General features: G+C 38.4%; 1 long non-coding RNA gene across 1 annotated transcript; it reads right to left on the bottom strand.

The window, feature by feature from the left end:
* Nucleotides 1-7,334: 7,334 nt before the first annotated feature.
* On the bottom strand, nt 7,335-17,873 carry LOC127466833 (uncharacterized). The gene is made up of 4 exons (XR_007902876.1): nt 17,373-17,873; nt 15,366-15,469; nt 10,334-10,407; nt 7,335-7,536 (listed from the first exon to the last, which is right to left on the bottom strand). It is a non-coding gene; the product is annotated as an uncharacterized LOC127466833 (long non-coding RNA).
* Nucleotides 17,874-17,963: the final 90 nt, after the last annotated feature.

Genomic DNA, 17,963 nt, shown 5'->3' on the forward strand with positions numbered 1-17,963 from the left:
AGAAGAGTAACTACATGAAGAAAATACTTCCTCTGGCATTATACAATATTTTTATAATGGATGAAAAATTGAAATATTTTGGGATCAGCTTTAGATATGGTAAATTCAAATCAGAAATAATCTCACTGAAATTATACATAGATGTAATCAGCAGCAATCTCTTGAATTAATGGTAATGCTAGTATGAAAATCCTTTTCTTTTTATGTCTAATTGCTAAAATAGAGTTTATACCTAATGAAAAGGGCTTCCATTTCTTCTGGTCTACAGCGTAAAATTTTTGTGCACTCTTTTTTTCAAGAAATGATTTCTATGGAGAATACCTTTCAAATCTATTCCAAATATTTGCTACCAGTATGGCTTTATTCCAAAAGTTTTGCAAATGGATATTTTTGAGTGTTTCCAGAATTAATTCTGAAGTCTTCTCTTAGTAATATAGATTCAGTGAAAACTATCAGAAGTTTCAGCACCATGTCTCTTGTATACCTTAGCTTATTAGAGGACGATATATTGCTAGATCCTCAGTCAGCATAAATCAATCTAGTACAACCACAAGGGTTTTTGCCAGCTCTGATCTAGTGTCTAGTCAATTCTTGGCCTGTTCACTAAAACAACAGATAAGTTTGCCAAATTGGACGTAGTATCTTAATTTGACTGCTTCTGCTTTGATATAAAGAAAGTTGACCTACAGTATCAATTGATGTGTTGTTAGATGTCTCAGGTAAAGAACCTCTCCTACCCTTAAATTAAGTTTGTTACCCCTTCTCCTATACTTGGTGGGGAGAGTTTCATCAGGTTTGTGCAAATCCAAATAGAAATCTGTCACTGTTTGTTCTGGATCTTGACCCAGCTTCTGCAGAAGTCAAGGGCAAACTCCCACCAACTGCTGAGACAAATCAGTCATCAAAGGCAAATGTCCCTGGAGTACTGGTTCTTCACAGGGATATGCAGGAGGAGATGATCACACAGCAAGAGTAGTCATTATGTAGGAGGGAATTTTTCTGGGGATGAAGAATTCAGGATGTTTATCAGAGCTTTTGTCATATTATGTTCTGGAATTAGCACACTTGTCTGTTGCAGAAATCCTTTTATTAGCTGGCTTTTTGCCAGGTAGGATTTTTGTTTTCATACTACTTTACAAATTTCCCTAGAAACATTTGTTACTCCAGATTGTGCCTGAATATTTATCTATTTTTCCGGTAAATGTTAAAAATTTGTTCATATTTACTAAAATGTAAAAAACCCAACTAACAGAAATAAACCAGAAAGCATAAAGGATTTTGGGTCTGATCTTTCAAAGCTTTTTCCTGGCCAACTTTGACAGTATTCTTCAGGAGAATTAAGTATACTGAAGTATGTATCAGCATTGGCCTCCTCAACTGAAATGAAGTTTGGGTTCTGATAGAGAGACTTTTTGGGTAAGCCCCAGAATTGAGATCTCAAAAGGTGGGTGCCACACCTGTGTGTCTTAAAGTATGAAACTATTCTGATTTTCAGAAGAATTTACCTGTGGGATAGAAACCGGGTCAAGAAATGAGGGGGATTCCTGGAAGAGTGTCCCAGACACCTTTTCAAAGGCTGAAGACTGGAAGAGGGAAAGTCTAAGGAGAAAAGATGTTTCCACACTTCCTGCTTAAGCAGAAGTACTAAGATCCTTATCCAACTTTTCCAACTTGTCTTCCATGATCTCATATTTACACTTCACTTTCCTCATCTTTTATTTCTTCTTTGAGACTCCTGTGGGCAGCATCAGCATCATGGCTCCTGCCAGTGTGCTGGCACAGGATAATATTTGTATTAGCAGTGTTGCTAAAGGATTTGAAAAGATTTGTCCTGTAATACCAGAACTGGATACTCAGGCATCCAGACAGTGTAAACTGGTGGTCAGTCCCACCAGTGTAAAGACTTAACGCATCATAACTGATGAGTGAGCGTTGGCTGCCTTTGTTATGGTTGGAAGCTGTGCCACATAAGATGCTCTACTTTTATTCTAGGGTATACAAGACATTAAAAAATTTCTGACACACTATGAAAAGATACCAGATGTCCTACGGTTAACAATACATCCAAGATGGGAATTTTTGCATGTTTATTATCCTAGCTGGCAACATTTTGTTTTCTGTTTTTCTCTTTCTTAGTTGTATGAGTTAATCAGCTTTGTGGAATGCATGTTTTTGTCCACATAGTCTTACAGCCATGCATTTCTAGTCAGTGTTGGGACCTCACACATTTATCACACAATGATTATTCCCTATTCTTCGTGGACAGATGCTTGTTTCTAGAATAGAATTTTGCCACTTTGTCTAGTAATTATTTTTCTTCTTTTGCTTTGGGTATCAAATAAAGGTAATTTTTTGCCATGGAACTACTCCCTATTAGAGAACTCTTTGCTAAAAAGGATTTTACCTCATTCGTTTGCAATCTTTCAATAATTGATGTGACTCCATTTACTTCAATAGATTTAGCTGGCTAAAAGGTGTTGTAGCAAGATTTTTCTTGAAAACAGATGTAATCTTTTCACAGCCAGTCAGAAACAGGTAACAGATATATCACAAATCTTCATTTGGACTTTGCTGGTTTAGAATTGCACAATAGATAATAATGTTGTTATTATTATCTAGTCCTGTTTTTGCTGTTTTAATTTGCACATTTATCCTTACGGTAGTTTTGTTTCAGTCAAAACAGTTTCATCTTTTTCAAAGTTTATCCTAGGAAGATGATATGACATAGCATTCTGAAGGAAAAGGTTGATATTTGTCAGAGACATAAAAGATTTGCTTATAATCACTTTGCAATCATTTTGGACCATAAGCTTTAAAAGGTAGCAAATCCATTATTTCTATTAGGAGTAATGCAGAGAAAATAGGATGTGAAGTTATTTAGATACTTCTTTTCTGAAACCAGTAGTTCTCATGAACGTGGGAGACTAGCTGTGGCTTGATTCGCGTGTGTTTTGTCAGAAACAGTCTCATGGTTTGAGGGATAATCTCATTTCACACGGTTCGGGGGGAGGGCAATTTTTAAGTGCAGTCAGTAAAATGACATTAACTACAGTGAATACGCATATGCAAACAAACACAAAGTCCTGTGTGAACTGATCCTCAGCTTCCTGTGGGAATGACATCTTCAATGGATTACATTTGAGCTCACTGAGAATCAGCCGGGATGACAGCTGAGCTGGAAGCTATGCCAGAATACTGGCTGCCGTCTGGTTTTGTATGTTTGTGATACCTATACTTAGCCTGCTGTCTGGAGTAGAGACAGTAAAAATGGAATGAAGTGTGACTGTAAAATGAGCTTGATGTGCGATTCTTCTGAGTAGTTGTAACATTATTAGAATAGAATAGAATAGAATAGAATAGAATAGAATAGAATAGAATAGAATAGAATAGAATCATCAAGGTTGGAAAAGACCTCCAAGATCACTGAGTCCAACCTTTGACTGAACGTCACCATGCCAAGTAAACCATAGCACTAAGTGCCACATGGAGTCATTTCTTGAACATTTACAGGGATGGTGACTCCACCACTTCCCTGGGCAGCCAGTCTCAATGCATAACCACTCTTTCATTGAAGAAATTCTTCCCAATGTCCAACGTGAACCTCTCCTGGTGCATCTTGAGGCCATTTTGTCTTGTCCTGTCAGTAGTTTCCTGGGAGAAGAGGCTGATCCCCACCTGGCTACAACCTCCTTTCAAGTGGTTGTAGAGAGTGATTGAGGTCACCCCTCAACCTCCTTTTCTCCAGGCTAAACAACCCCAGCTCCCTCAGTTGCTCCTCATAGGACTTGTGCTCCAGACCCTTCACCAGCTCTGTTGTCCTTCTGTGGACATGCTCCAGCTCCTTAATGTTTTTCTTCTAGTGAGGGGCCCAGAAACAGGGTGTGTTCACCAATGCTGAGTACAGGACTATCACTGTCCTAGTCCTGCTGGCCACACTGTTGCTGATACAAACCAGGATGCCATTACCCTTCTTGGCCAGCTGGGCACACTGCTGGCTCATTAGGACCCCTAGGTTCTTTTCCACTGGACCACTTACCAGCCACTCTTACTCTTAGTCCATAGTGCTGCATGGGATTGTTGTGACCCAAGGGCAGGACTGAGCACTTGGCCTTGTTGAACCTCATACAGTTGGCCTTGGCCCATTGATCCAGCCTGTCCAGATCCCTCTGCAGAGCCTTCCTACCCTCCAGCAGATCAACACTCTCACCCAACTTGGTGTCGTCTGCGAACTGAGTGAGAATGCACTCAATCTCCTCACCCAAATCATCAATAGTGATACTGAACAGGACTCACCCCAATATTGAACACTGGGGAACCCCACTAGCGATTGGCTGCCAACTGGATGCAGCACCACTCACCACCACTCTCCGGGCCCAGCCACTCAAACAGTTTTTAATTCAACAAAAAGTGCACCTGTCCAAGCCATGGGCTGCCAGCTTCTCCAGGAGAATGTGGTGGGAGACAGTAACAAAGGTTTTGCTGAAGTCAAGGTAGACTACATCCACAGCCTTTTCCTCATCCACTAGGGTGGTCACCTGGTCATAAAAGGAGATCAGGTTGGTCAAGCAGGACCTGCCTTTCCTGCTGGCTGTGCCTGATCCCCTGGTTGTCCTGTATGTGCTGTGTGATCGCTCTCTGTTCAAACTGTTCCATAACCATATATCAAGCTGCTTCCTGAAATGTATTTTCTATTTATGAACTCTTTTATGGCTCTAGGACTTTTTTATTAAGTTGTTAGTACTAGTTATTTTCATACCTTACACTTGGTGCATTTCTTGATAGCAAGGTAACTTCTGAAAAGTAAAGTTGCATTAAGTGTAGAAATTATATGCGCAGAATGGAATTAGCAAGTAATGTATATGGGCAACATAATACAAAGCCCTAAAGAGAGATCTGGCTCTAACTTGCTGTCCTTTCTGTCTGTGAATACATACTTAAAACTGCATTACCTTGTTTCATCAGAAATCACTTTATATGTAGGGATGGTATGTGAACAGATTAAAATACAGCCTTTGCCCAAAAGCATGACAGTGATGTGTAAATCAGATGCCCTTAGTTCCTTCACAGCTGCTGCCACTATCTAATGCAGTTAGGGTCTCTTATAAGTTATTTATTAATGTGAAAACTATAGCAGTGATATAACCTACATTTCAAAAAACAAAGAAAAAATTTCAAATAGGAATAAGAAGGCTTTTGCATACATTTATAAGGTTCTCTTGAGCCTTCTTTTCTTTAGGCTGAACAGTCCCAGCTTCCTCAGCCTTTCCTCAAATGCCATATGCATATCATATTCATGGCTCTTGGCCAAATTCACTCCAGTATGTCCACATCTCTCTGGTTCTGAGTGGCTCAGAGCTGTACCCAACAGTCCAGATGGTTCTCACCACTGCTGAAAAGAGCGGAAGGATCACCTTCCTCATCCTGCTGGCAACACTCTGCCTAATGCAACCCAGGAGGCTATTGGCTTTTGCTGTTATGGCTCTTTGCTAGCTTTTAACTTGCTTAATATGTAATTAAAAATAAATAACTTAATAAATGTTTGTTTTCAAAGCTAATGCCTAGGAACTGTCTTCTTTCAATTTATTTCTATACAAGGCTTAATGGTGGGACAAACTGCTGCAGATTTAGAGTATCATCTATCCTTGTTTGAATGTGCATATCCTCTTTTGAGGTTGCTAGTCTCTCAATGCTAAACAACTCCTTCAGGCCTGAGCTGGAAGGAGTATTTTTCTTGACATTGTGCAACTGCCACAATTCCATGGTTGCTCTGCAATCTTAAGGTTGTTTGACCCTAGCATGTGATTTGTGGATGTGGTGAAGAATATGTTTGCTATGTCCTGCCTTTATAAGGAATCATCAGAAGTCACTGCTAATGGAGAGCCTGCTAACTGGGGAATGATTTCATATAATTCATCTCAAATGAAGTTCATTAGAGTGCACTGAACACTATGAATGTTAACAGCTGTCAATTGTAAAACAATAATTTATGCTAAAATCTCTAGGATGTAAAAGAAAACAGAGTAGCTTGGCAGCATGAAATGTTATGTGCGAAGTAAGTTTTCCTTCTAATATTATTTTTGGTTTTTTATGCTTTGTACATTGAATCAGTGACACTTCATTGTAGGTGTATTTTCCTTGAATAACCTGAGAAAGTGAGGGCCAAATGGAAAACTTTTTAAAGGTCTTGTTGATTTTGTTTAGGAATAAGTTCTGTGATATACTTCATATGCTACTCAAACTCAAGTTGTTTGTCATAATTTAACAATATTTTACAATGTGTACTTCATTCAATGCCCTTCTCATCTTGATTGAGCCTGCATTTTATACATTATACATGTACAGAACATGTACATGTAGATGTAAGTTCTTCTTTTAGTTAAATAACTTCTATTGGTTTTTTTTTTGAAGGCTCGGAGAGATGGGACCAGACCTGTATCTACCTTTAAAACACACAAAATATAAAAACTCTGTTATAAACAGCTGAATGCAGCAACACAATCTGTCTTTAGTTGGAAAAATAACTTGGATTGGACTCAAGAACAGCCCCTTTTCTTACCGTGAAAGGAAGAAGATTTGAGATGAGTAGCACTGTAAAACTTCTGTGTGACACATTTGAAAAAAATGATTAAGGATGTTATGTAAACACTGTGTCTTAGCGCTCTGCAGAGGGAGGCCTGCTCCCATCTTTTGGTCATCAGCAGGAAATCTACTGGTTTTATCTACACATTATGTTTTATCCAGGGTTACATCTGGATGGGGACTCCAGGTCTCCTGAGGGAGTAGATCATGTGCATGAAGAGACCCAAGCAACCATGACCTATTCTGTTCAGTGATAGAATAAGACCTGGATGCTGTCTCCAAAATCTTTGCAGCATGTAGTTTTAAAAGGCATTGGTAAGTGCCACTGCGAGAATGTAAAGGGAAATAGGGGTTCCTTCTTCAGGTACAGATCCTTTTCAAGGAACAGAAGCCTCCACTTATACAGCTTATTTGTGCCAACTTTCGTAAACATAAAGTGCATTACTTTTGTTTACATTACATGTGTGCAGTTAGAAATTCACTATTAGAAGTTCTAGAGCTGTAGACCTAAGCATGTTTCAAACACTAATCCATTCTCTTTCTTACAGATGATTTAGGACATTATTCACTGAAAATAGAAAGAAAATTTCTTAAATATGCTCCAGTACACCATAGATACAATGTTACTTTTTTGTGTTGAAATTACTGTAATTGACTTTACTTCTACCTACAACATGCATTAATGTAATATCTGGAGCAAAATTCTCACAAATCAGTAAACACTATTTTTTACATGATGTGTCATCCACAGCCCATGTATAACTGGAAAAAACCTTCTGTATACAGATGCTTTGGTCTTCAGACAAGGAACTGGACAAAATGTTTCTCCATAGTTTACCCACTTGACATGTGTAAACAGATAGTCTTCGTTCTTTTTGTCTCAGAGCATCATTCTCAAACTCTATGTCACTCTCGCAAGTTCAATCCTCATGTCCCTGGGTGTAACATTACTATTACCTGAAGTAAAGAAAGAAAACAAGCTCTAACCCCAACAGACTCTAGCAAAACCAGGGGCAAGGGAAAGGGAAATCAGGCCCACATTATTTAAAGTGCAGCTGTGACGGAAATGAGGAAGGAAAGAGAAATGTGGGAGGATGAGTAACAAAACCAGAGAAGTGTATGGAAACTACTGAATTTTCTCAGGGGCATTCTCCACCCCATAGCACAACATGTTTGTTAACTTTTCAAATCTCAAACATAATTATAGAAAATCTTTCTCTGTTTCCCCCACTGTACCCAGTATGGGTTTCACCAATGTGCCACTGACCTCTTTGAAAGAATCTTAGTGTATCATTTGGCAAGTAAATGTAGATATCCAAAATTTATGGCAAAACGGCTTTAATCCATAGCTAAAATATCTGGCAGGAGATTTGATTCTTCTAGTGAGTTAAGCCTGGGGCAAACTGCTGTGTTTTCCTGGGCTAAGTTTTCTTTCAGGAAAGGAAACTTTTGCAACTGGCCTAATCCTTTGAGCTCTCAAGCAGGGAACTTACTCTTTCTTTGTTCTCACAGGATGTTTCTCAGCAAGCAAGTGTATTTATAGTAAATATAGGAAGATACAAAATTAGATTTAATTTGCCTCATTGATAAGTGGGATAAAACATATAAGCATTAAAATGAATGTGTCCCAAAGCTTCCCAACCATAATAGGACTCATTTTTTAAAGCAGAGCCTGCACCTTCTGAAAAAGAGACTCTAAATTTTTCAAGTCAAGTCCCAAATACTAAAAGGAAAAAAGAATCTCAGTATTTAGATGTGAAATATGGGTGAAAAATGTAAAAGGACCTAGCTATAGCATCCAACAAAGTCACAAACAAAACTCAATTTTATCCATATTAAACCTGCTTACATATTTGTAGTCACATCTCAAAGGAATTTTAATGGAAATTCTTGTTTAGGACATGTAGTGACTGAAACCAAGAAGTTTCCCTGGACACAAATCTGTTTTGTAAAGAAATTGATTTCTGTTTATATTTAGTCACAAAACTCTTTTTCACAGGCTAGCAGCTTGAGAGTAAGTGTAGGCAGTGAGTCTAGAAACTTTGTTTGGGCAATATTGTGTCCAGATGTGCTTTCTGCAAATAAATGGAGTCCAGAAACTGAGATTTTGAATTATGACCCCATTTAAGATGAGACATAAAAGGCTCAAGGACTGATGCTGAAACCTCAATTCTTCAAGGGGCAAAATGGTAAATGAAGATTTGCTGAGGGCTGGTATTTGTGTTTCAAACCTTCCCTGTGCCAGTGTGAAATAATGTGTAGAAGCACTATGTAAGCGTGAATGAGCAGCCCATGGACAGTAACACAATACAGAAATGTGTTACTGCATGGTAACCGAATTCTGACTGCAAGCGAGGACAGAGCCTGCGGTGACATGCCACAGGTACTAACCAGGTTGCAGCACGAGTCTGGAGCCCCTTTGGGCAGTGGCCACATGCCACTGCTAAGGCTTTCCTTTATATCTTGGCTTAACAGGGCATGAAACCTCATAGTGCACTGGCAACCAAAATCTACACAGGCATGTATGCGTTTAGTAAATTGATGTGAACTGTGTTTGAAGACGCCACAATTAATACAACCAATTCTTTCATTTTCCCCTTAACTCTTTGAAAGATAACACTCCTGAACATCTCCTCTTTTACCTCATCAAATAGGAATTAAAAAATAAAATATGTTTATAAAACTTGACATTGTGCTTAGACTTTCAAAATGACAAAATGGGTATGACAGGCAGAAATATGTTCTCCAGGGAGACTCAACACCAGCAAACATTGTATTCTGATTTTTAATTGAAAATTATATGCCTTCCAAAGAAAGGGCTGACTTTTTTTTGGTTATCCATGTTAGTTTTCCTCCTGACTTTCCTCCTGTTTGAAGTCAGGAGATCCTTAGAAAGGCTGCAATAATCTTAGTGTAATTACAGTGATAATGTAGACAAAAGGAAACTTTCTATTATTTATCAAATACAGGAACAAATTTATCAAATACAGCTGTATTTATCAAATACAGCTGTATTTATCAAATATAACTGCTTTCCCACTTTTTCTTCTTACATTCTGCTGGACAAACAGGGAGTGATAACTAATCACCCTGCATGGAAGTTACTTCATCGTGGTCATTTAGCCCTGCACAATCCTTGAGGTGTGAGCTCTGAACTACAGGAAGGTGCTTCCATCCAGGCTGTTGTAGGACAATTGTCAGCTCATATGTCTCAGCATGACTTGAGTTTTTCAGTATAAAAAATCACTAAGAAATGCAGAATAACTTAACTGGTGAATTAATTGCCCAGTAAATAGTACATTTCTCTTGCACTGCATATTTTAAAATCTGACTGGTTATAACAGATATAACATCTCTGCAAATCTGGCGTTGATATGGTCTTTATTACTGTATTTATGTAAAGCATATATCCAAGTTTACTCAGTTATTGTATCTTATTCTGTGACAGAAATCTGTGATTTAGATTGTACCAGCAATATGTGATTGTGCCAGCACAGGAATACATGTGAAGCTTTAATCAATTTGAATGTTTTATTTCAATGCACTTAATGTGATACACACAGAAAATATGAAGTACTCTTGATACTGTTACATATAACTGGTGTTTTGGAAAGCTGCCATATCTAAATGGAATTCATACACAGGAAAAAAAGAGGGTTCAAAATTTCAGTTATAACAGAAAGAAAGGTAGAAAGGTGCTCAAAGCGAGGGCCCTGCACTGGGGGCAGTTACTTGATCAAATAATGTAGATTACCTCAGGTGGGATGGAAGCTCATCAGTGCTCAGGGCAGCCCCTGGAAAGTTTTCTCTTTATGAATAGGATAGACCCTGAGGAATAGAATGATAATTAGTGGTTAGCAAACTAGACATTGCTAGGACACTACTAAGACACTTCTTGGGCCAATTTGTTGCAGGAACAGGGTTCGCTCCTCAGAGCAATGTGTGCATGCACCACTGCCATGGGAAGTAGAGGAACTTTGTTAAACTTCTCTGAGGATATGTTCTTGAGCAGAGTCCTTATACATGGATATATTTCCCCGGAAAATGCAAAGTGTCAGAAAGAAATGAAAAACACCAGAATGTCTGGAAAAGGAAAGGAAATAATATAATCAGTCTTGGATAATGTGAATAAGAAATTTGAAGAAAACTGGACTTTAGGGAGAAAAAAAGATTAACTGAAAAATATCATGACTTTGACATACATTTTAGAGTGTAGAATCTTTATTGTACCTGACTAGAAACAAACATCAAAATTTCACTGCTGAGCATTTATGGTTTATATAGTAACTACTGTTGGAAAGGAAATGCTGAAATTTTTTTATTTAGCATGAATTTTCTGATTCGAAAAGTCAATGAGAGAAAGAAGGAAATATATAAAGAACTAGCTTGTAAGACAGATACATCTGCCCCAGACATACAGCCAGAGGAAAATTTAAGCCCCTAAAGAGTAACTGAGCAAAAATAGGGAGACGAGTTGCTTTAGATTTTGCAAGGCTCAGTTTTGCATCTGTCATGCAGAGCACTCACTGCCAGCAGGCAAGAGGCAGAAAGAAGACAGTATTCTGCTGTGCTATGGAAACGTTGAGGATAATGGACACAGGACAGGGCAGTGTGGCAAAAGCGCCAGGATGCTATTTGTGTATATGTTATTAGACTGTCAGAGGTGCAGTATATAACCTAGTCTGTATGTTACATAGTTTGTAACTTCTCCCTCTTTCACTGCTCCTTTTCTTTCCTGTTACATGTTAAAGATATTCTATCTTTTTGTATATTTCCCAGGAGCACGCTACCTTTCTGAAAATCTATGCTATGATCTGACCTTAAAACCCTAGAATCATGGCAAAACAAAATGGCAGGTGATAGACATTTCAGATTCTCAAAGAACAAACAAAACCTTCTCCTTCACTTTAGACATCTAAAACGTGAGCATCTGTGCTCCGACTAGTCAGGCTTATTTCATCAACATAAATGAAGAAAATCAACACTTTTACAGTTTGATAGGATTCATCATGTGAATGTCTATGCTGTGGTGAATCCTGTCCTAGATGTGACTCATTCTCTTATTGATGGCAGAAGGAACCAAGGGTGATGAGCTTGGACATAAACTTATACCTTATAGGTATCCAAAGCTAAATGAAATGACTCTTGGCAAGGTTGTGCTTTGTGAGCAGGTAACTAATACATGTTTTGTGCCATTTTGTTTTGCAGTATCCCAGTGAAGGGTTAGAAGTTAAGGGGTGTTTAAAAATGTCTGCTTCAAAATGCTTTCCATAGTAGCAAAGAAGGAGGATATGTGATAGCAACCATAGTACCTACAATGAGTGCCAACTCTTCCTTTCCTGTGAATGGTTAGTTAAGTCAGCACAGCATTTCTTTAAACTAACCAGAACCTTGTGAATATCCTTACAAATAACACGAGCTCAGATTTTAGCAGGAATGACACTGTTAATTGAATGCAGATGGTTTAGGTCTCTGATCAGCTAAATAATCAGATAAGTAAGAGTGACCTGATACAAAGGAAATTACAACATCAGCATAAAGAAAATTATTGTTGTTCCTATGTAAATTAATCATCTGTAATTCACTCTGCTGGGTATGTGTGTTTTGTCACAGCTGGCTAAAGTCATTCCAGACCATTCAGCTCAGGTACTACTTCTAACTGCTGTTCATCTGGCAATGCCAGATCTGTAAAATCCTCATAGCTTCTCTTCTGCAGAAGTTTCTTTCTTTCTTTCAATTCATGGCACTATTTGATTATATTTAAAATATTAAAGGCTCTAGAGTAAAACCCATATGTGATTTGAATGATGACAACATTTTTGCTGCTGTTGACGGTCTAAGTGAACTGAGGCATGCTGGAATCATCCTACTGATTACAAGACAAAAGCCAAACTTAGGGGCAGGCTGACCAATCCTCCTTGGTTCCTCTAGGCTCGCATGTCAGATAGCAGGCTCCTCCACTAAAAATTATTAGTGGATTAATTTTCTCCTATCTGGGAAGATGCTTCCAGCCTTGTTTTCAGGACCTCCAAGCTACCCTTCTATATGAGTATGACAAAAGCTGAGAAGAAATAATTTCTCATCTCATTTCACCCTTTAGTCTTCTTTAGACTTTTTCTCACTGTGTCACTTTAAGCAAAAGGACTGATCAGGTTTATTCTGTTACAGTTGGTTGCATACATAGCCTATATGTGCAAATGCCTTCTGCTTAGGCTGTCTCTCTGAAGATGGACCTAAGCTGATCAATGAACCATAGAGACCCTTCTCTCAGTTCCACTTTGTTTCTGATAATATATAACTCTATGGGTTTCATTCACTGGTCATAATGAGTATGTCTACAAGGTCAATGTTCACACGAGTCATCGAGGTGCCTTTTATCCTCTGGTGTAATTCAACTCATCCTGGAATAGATAAACATAAGTGCCTCACAAGCTACTTCTGTGATATCGTATTTCAATAATTTCCCATTTGTTCAAATGAGGCCTCATTAATGCTAGATGAAGTCCTGCAATAACTTCATAACTCAGGAGACATGTCCTGGGACTTAGTTTATTCTGTTTTGTTGCTGCAAAATAACATGCAGATGGTTATCATGAGCAATCACTCCCAGTTCACTTCCCTGACCTATGTCCTGTGACATTAACATTTTTTCATTGTAAACCTCAAGTGCATTAACATTTGAGAGCTTTCATCTTAGCAGTCGTATAGTCTCAGCAAAAGACATTCATTAAACCCAGCTCATACTCACAATGAGTAAATTTTCTCATTAATGTTCCTCAAAGGTCAGGGAGATGATGAAGGAAAAATTCTGTAGTAGTAATTAATAGTAATGGCTTAAATTTATAAAGCACTTGTATTTTCAGTTTTCCAAAGTATATTAAAAATATGTTGAATAAAAGCGTTTGTACCTGGTGTTACAGAAAAACATGAATATCACTGAAATGGAATTCTGAATAATTGCCAGACTGCACTCTGTATCATAATTTTAACTAATACTTTAAAAATTTCCACTAAAATACTATTATTACTGGTTCTCCTAAACATGACCTTAAAAACCCAGGCACCAAGTCAGGCCTATGTTAATATGATACTACTCAAAATGGGAACTCAGAGATGTCATGATTTTTTGACATAGGCATGGTACAAGTTATTATGAAGCCATTTTCTTTTTCCTTTTCTGGCAAGTGTTTCCAGGATGCTGTCACTGGAAATACTCCATTGTGCCCTGAAAAATAAAGGAGTCTTCTCATTAACTTACTTATCTTGACAGCTAATAAGCAGGATTTCTCAAGGAAAAGCTGCCTTGCACAATTTGCCGTGTTCTTATGGGGAAACTGAATCTTTATAATGACAATTTTCCATAAGAGACAGAGCACACAAGGCTTCATTTCTCTGCAAAGGACAGTAGCATAAATGCCACACCAACAAAAGCACCCACCTTTGACAAGTAACATCTAGCATCACTTTACGTAGCCACATAGTGTGAAAAAAGTCTAAGACCTAATAACTACACAAGCTAATCACCACAGACAGGTCTAACCAGGAAAGCAATTATCCTGGGAATCCATTTCTTGCTGAACAGATCCACTCTTTAGTCCTACCTTACAACTGAAAATTGCCACTGACTTCAGTTGACTCTGAAAAGGGTGTAATTTGTATTTAGGACTATATGCAAGTGACAACACTGAATTCTTGGTGTATGTTGTTCCTTTTAGCACTGCAGAGCCAACAAAGGGGTCTGCAAGAGGGAGTTAGATATGAGGCAGGCTTGTGCTTCGTCAGCAGATCTGTCTCCTCCCTTCTGATTGCAGTTTCCTTATGGCTGATGATGATTATGAGCCAGGAAAAAATCACAGCTGTTGTTCCAAAAAGCTCTATTAGAACAGGGTAAATAAAATCCTGTATCACTGGAAGTCAGTTAACATGAAATGGTCTGATGCTGATTTTGCAGGCTCATTTTTTAGTGTCCATCAAATATAAAGTTTAAGAATGAAGATCTACAATATAGACATCCCATTCACATCCTCTGCTTCAGGGGCAGAAAGTAAAGCTTCTAGCTGTTCTTATATTTGTTTTAATTTGTTCACTTTTTAGAAATGTTGATTAGGTTACAAAATACTCCCTGGCTGAAAGCATGGAAACGGAGGGGTTGGTTTTGATATGCAAAGTCTCCATTCACAAAAGAGGCCCCAAATCTGCAATGTTTTCCCCCTTATATAACTTTATAAAAATTATTGATATTAATTATAATTTATTGTTGTACAATATAAAATTATATTTTATATAATAAAAGATAAAATTACTGAAGGAGTTTTGTGTGCTTTAGCAGAAAAATGGGACTGCCTTGAACGACAACAACGAAGAAGATAGGGAAGAAAAGGCTACTGCAATGCTACCACTTACTGCCTGAAGAGGGAAGAGCTGCTCTGAGCAATTATCCACTTTCTGCTTTCCAATGTGCTCAGAGAAGAAGCATCAAATTGTATTAAATCCAGGAAAACTGTAATGTCAGGAGAACAGTAATTTTTTGTCTCTTGTATTTACTGAGAGCCTAAGGTCTTCAGAGCAGGGATTGACTACTGCTGTGAGGTTCTGTGTAACATGACAGACTTCTGAATACCATCTCAATCTTCATAATAAAGTAGTTAAAGAATATGAAGAAGCAGAGGGTCACAGTCACAGTTACACTTGGCTATGCAGCCGTAAGCCATTTATGGTAGTTGGTGTTTTAGTAATGGAGGTAGAATTAGACAGTAAAAAAGAGAAGTTGTATGTAGAGGAGTTACATGATAGTTCTGATGGAAGGTGGCATGTCCTGTGGAATGACAATGAGCTCCAAATGTCCATGTTTTCTGCTTCTTTAAGGTCTTGCAATAATAATAGAGCTGTTCTGCAAATAAAATCATGAAAACTTGGAGTAACTGCAGAATATAAACTACTTATCACCTATATCTGCCTGTGCTCTGCAGACAGGTGATTTAGTCTGCCCTTTCTGATGTGAAAATTTATTGTTGAAAATGACATTTGAACAGCTGGCGATGTTTGGAAATTCCCTCTTTAAAGATCAGAAACTGAAATGCAAGGAGACAAAGTCCTACATCAACAAAGTACACAGTTTTCATGGAAATTGATTTAACTGATTTCAGTGTCTAAGTATTTTTGAAAATATATGATGTAAAGACATCTGAATAAATCTCAAGGGAACTGTATTACAGGAGAATTATCTGAACTTCAGCTTATGGAATTCAAGGTTGTTATCAAAATTGCTTGATAGTTGAATCAAGAATATTTTTTAAATGTTGGTAGTCACACTGTATTACCCAAGACTTGGATTCAGCTATTTATTCTTGAACATAGACCATTAAATTCTAATATTTGTGGGCTTCTAAAAGAATTTAGTTTAATTGAATAAATACATCTGTCACCTAAGCCATGAACATAGACTTTATGAGCAGGTAAAGTCTTAGAGAAGTAAATAGACCTAATGATGTAATAGACCGTATGGTCTATGTTTGCCATCAACAAGTATTTTTAAGCTTAATTGGCATTTACAGCAGCTGTACAGGTACAGAAAAGCAGGAAAAACATCTAACTCTGTCAGTAAAAAGACCTTTAAAGCTCTTTCACAATGAGTATTTCAGTGTCAGAAATACCTTCTCATACAAGTAACCTTCTAAATAGGCTAAAATAATGATATCTATCTGACTTCTGGCAGATATCTGAAAAATCTACATTTGCACTTTATTTATCCTGGAGCCAAAGACCTAAATGCACGTGTTTTCAGTTGCTAGTTGTTTTATGACTAATTCTTTCTATTTTTTGCTTTTCAATCATAATCAGATGAAGGACATCTCTGACAGAGCAGTTTTCTGCATTATGTATTCAGTGTAAATGCCGTGTTTTTTCTGAACATGTGGGTTTAATTATGTTTTTTAAAGATTTCTTCCTCCAGCTTCTCCATGCTGTGGCTGCAAAGAAATAGGGAGAAGTGAGAAAATGAGAAAGATAAGAGCACCTTTCATATAGTTCTGCTAGATACCTGCTACAACTTTCTCACTCACTGCTCAGACATTTGCTTGTTTTGACTGGATCAGTTGCAGGGTTTCATGCCCTTTAAGCTCCATTAGTCTCTGGATGATGACTGATTGCTATTCTGACCTTCACGAATGCCCAGCTATTAGTCCCACATCTGACAGCCTTTGCAGCAGTGGGACTCCCACACTCAATGCAAAAACCTACCCAGGCCACTGACGTGCCACTTGGGTACGTCCCCAGTCATGTATGACCTGGGTCTGGAGACTGGGTTTCTAATGCCACTCTGAAGACTGAATAGTACAACATTTGCTGAATTTTGAGACAGAATGGTGATCTAGTCTTCTGGACTCAAATTGCATGATTTCAGCATAAGAAGAAGCTAGAAGCTGTTGCTATGCCTATATTAGCAATGTGACATATGTGATGTATTAGGAACAGCTTCGAAGGGACTTAGCATCCATGCTTCACATTATTTTGGGCAGATTTTAGACTACCAGCAGCTGGTAACCAGCAGATCCTAGGAAGACAGAGTAACCTTTTCACTGTGCCAATCTCCCTCCTGTGCAGCAAGACACCATTGCACAACTGAAAACCATAGACTTCCAGCCTACAGGCAGACCCTCTCTCTCAGCCACTCCAGGTTTTTTCCAAGGAAAGGCCACACATGTCCCACCAGAACTCCTCCTGGAGTAGGTAGTGGGGCATTTCTTGAAAGAGAACAACAGCTCCTCCCAGTTTTGTGTCATCTGCAAACTTACATATTATCCCTTCCAGTCCTGCATCCAAGTCATTTATGAAGGTGTTGAAGAGTACAGGGCCTAAGATGGAGCCCTGTGGAACCCCACTTCTGACAGGTCACCAGTCTGATGTCACCCCATTCTCTATTACCCTCTGTGCTCAACCTGTGAGCCAATTGCTCACCCACCACATGATGTGGTGGTCCAGCTGTGTGCTGGACATTTTGTCCAGAGGTATCCTGTGAGAGACAGTATTCAAAGCTTTACTGAAATCAAAAAAGATTACATCAACTGGCTTCCCTTGATCCACTAGGTCGGTTACCTTGTTATAAAAGGAAATCAGGTTTGATAAGCAAGACTTTCCTCTCATGAACCTGTGCTGGCTGTTACCAATGACTGTGTTATCTTTCAGATGTTTTTCAATACCTCCCAGAATAATCTTCTCCATAATTTTACCAGGCACTGAAGTGAGACTGACAGGCCTGTAGTTTCCAGAGTCCTCCTTCTTGCCCTTCTTGAAAACTGGGACAACACTTGCTCGCTTTCATTCAGCTGGGACCTCTCTAGGTTCCCAAGACCACTCAAGAATCATCGAGACAGGTTGTGCAATGA

The sequence above is a fragment of the Manacus candei genome, unplaced genomic scaffold (assembly GCF_025592945.1).
Source record: "Manacus candei isolate 608988 ecotype Guabito, Panama unplaced genomic scaffold, ASM2559294v1 h1tg000011l, whole genome shotgun sequence".
In the NCBI taxonomy this organism is placed as follows: Eukaryota; Metazoa; Chordata; class Aves; order Passeriformes; family Pipridae; genus Manacus; species Manacus candei.